A 3,078-nucleotide genomic window follows, 5' to 3' on the forward strand; every position below is an offset into this window, starting at 1 on the left:
ACATTCTCACTCGAATCTGTCGTCTATCAACGCAAAATTAAAACCCACAAATCCTTCCCATTCAAACATGTTGGAGAATAATGAGTAGACTTTCGGACAATTCCAAAAATTAAACAAATCAAAATAACTGAGCTTGCCCAACAACGTCATCAAGGACATGGAAAAACAACAAAGGTGTGGATTGCTCTCTTCACTTGTTTCCATTCTAGAGTCATTCATTTGGAAGTAGTAGAAAATGGCTCTACCTCTGAATTTCTCAATGCTTTCCGTCGCTTTATGGGCCACAGAGGACGACCAAACACGTTTTACTCTGATAGAGCTGGACAATTCGTCGACGCCGACAAAAAGCTAAAGCAAATTTTAGTAGACACTAATGTTAATCTGTCCGTCATTCACGACAACGATTTTGGAGGGAATACTCCTATTCAAGGACGAAATTTAACCCACTTGCTTATAACAGACCCAAAACACTTCCAAATGATTGCTTGCCAAGACATGTGGCTGAAGAGGAAACAAGTCCTAAATTCGTTTTGGTCTCGCTGGACCAAAATTATTTCGAACAACTCAGTGTTTCACCTAAATGGACAAAATAAAACAAAAATATTTTGAACGTCGGCGATGTTGTTTTTTTTGAAAACCGAAACTTGACGAAAAACGTTTGGCAACTCGCACGTATCAAACAACTTCTCCGTAACAAAGATGATCTTGCGACAAAAGTCTTGGTTCAAATGCCTCAAGGGCATGTTCTGGAGCGAACGATGAGACAAGTTGCTCTTCCCGAAGCCCACTGTTTAGTCCCGACATAGTAAAGAACGGAGAAGTTTGTTCTACCTAGAGACCCTGGTCAGAGACGCGCGAGGTTTGACAAACGGCTCCACTTCGAAAAAGTAAGCGATCAGATGAACTAAAAAGTTTCCAAACAGATTTCGAACTGATGCGCTTTGTAAGAATGAGTACTGTCATGACAAGCACCAGTGAATATTTTTTCAAGGACATTGCGAAATTTTACTCAAAGACAAGCTGATGCATGGATATGGCATGTTAGATTATTAAAAATAGTTTTGTTACTTTCTAAATAATTTCTGAACCCATTTTTAACGAAGATTAGATTGCAAACATATTTCATTCTATTATTCAAATTCACGTTATGGCTTGTGAACTTTCTGAGTCTCTCAAGAAACAAGTCCCTTATACTTTACAATTTAATTTGTTTAATATGGTTGTACTTTCTATTTTTAAGTGCTTTAGCCCAAATTGACACTGGCAACATGCAAGAAATCAGCGTGACAGCTATATTTTATTGAAAAATACTGTACTGATGCAATTCTAATGGCAAAAGACACTTTAATGCTGTAGAATATGTTGGTTGAACCCAGGGTGAATCAGATTTGTCATAAATCATTCAAAGCTTTGCCTTCTTATGCCATGCAAACATGTTAGGTCTTTTTGGAAGTGACTGACTCCCTGATGAGAAAGTTTCCAAACAAAGCCCATGTTGTTGACAATTGGCAGCCAATCAGATCGTTCGAATTTGATGACGTATACTCAACCTCCCGGGTCTCTGCATCCCGGGTCCCTAGTTCTACCCCTTTATTGTTCAGGGAGCATGATAGAACTGACTAGAATATGGTAGAGTCAATGGTCAAATCAATTAAAATGCCCGGGAGATTTCACATGACAAGGGTGACTAGTTTTGGAGGATCAATCAGCGTCTAACACCCCCGGTCGACTTGGAGGATGTTCTTTGAAGTATCCAAGTAAACAAAATGAAATCATTGAAATTTCATGGGCACAAATCTCACGCGCTGGGATCTCCTTGGCTGACTTGGTGTCGTTGTTTGAGGTCCGGGGTTGCCGTTGTTTGAAGGGTCATCTTTGGCGACGTTGCTTCCAAGATTCTGAAGGATTCTCAGAAATCTTTGGTTCCGCCACAAGAATCAACCCGACGGGATGCGAATCCGATAATCACGGCTCTTCCCTCTTAATGTGATTGTCCCTGATTGGTCCCACAGGTTGGTCTGACGAATTTGCACGCTCACAAGTGCCCTAATTGCTATGGGAGCCAACAAGACTCGTTATATTTTTGACAGGACTGGATGTGAAGTTTGGCCTTTTTTTCGTCATGTTTTTCCATGGACACGATCCAATCCAGGTAGGGTGGAATGCCCTGTGATGGGCCGGCACACGCAATTGCAGGGGCCTTCCGAACACAATCTTGGCGGGACTTCTTCCATCTGGTCCTGAGCTCCAAGAGGCCTTCACTAAACATCTCATTCACAAGACCACCAGTCTTTAACAGGAGGTTCTTGATGGTTTTTACAACTGATGCGTTGTATAAAAAAGAGTTCTATTATGACAAGGATCATTGAATAATTTCTTCAAGGACACTACCAAATTTTACTTGAAGACAAGCTGATTCATTGATATGGCATTTTAGATTGTTATTATTATTATGTTACTTTTTAAATCCTCTCTGAACCCATTTTTTTGTAAGATTAGATTGTTATGATATTTCATTAGATTATTCAGATTAATATTATCACATGTGTGCTTCCTGAGTCTATCAAGAAACAAGTCCCTTTATACTTAACAATATAATTTGTTGAACACAGTAGTACTTTCTTTATTGAGGTGCTTCAGTCCAACTCTAGACTGGCAGCATGCGAAAGATCAGTTTGTCAAGTACATTTTATTGAGAAATACCACACTAATTCAATTATAATGACAAAAAACTCTCTTAACCCTGTGGAATGATATGACTGTCATGGTGGATCAAGTTTGTCATAAATCATTCAAAGCTTTACCCTATTGCGCAATGCAAACGTGTGATCTCTTTTTATAAGCGACTGACTTCTTGTTGTGGAGGTTTCCAAACAAAGCTCATGTTCGTTGACAATTGGCACCCAATCAGATCGATCGAATTTGATGACGTATACTCAACCTCGCGTATCTATGCCTAGAGCATCTATAGGGTCGACCATTACTCTAAAGCCGGCGCGCTCTAGGGTAAAACCAGCCAAAAACATCGGTCTGGCCAAGTTCAAGTTCAAAGATGAACATTACCCATTGATTGTAGAA

The sequence above is a fragment of the Tigriopus californicus genome, chromosome 11 (genome assembly GCF_007210705.1).
Source record: "Tigriopus californicus strain San Diego chromosome 11, Tcal_SD_v2.1, whole genome shotgun sequence".
NCBI classification, from domain to species: domain Eukaryota; kingdom Metazoa; phylum Arthropoda; class Copepoda; order Harpacticoida; family Harpacticidae; genus Tigriopus; species Tigriopus californicus.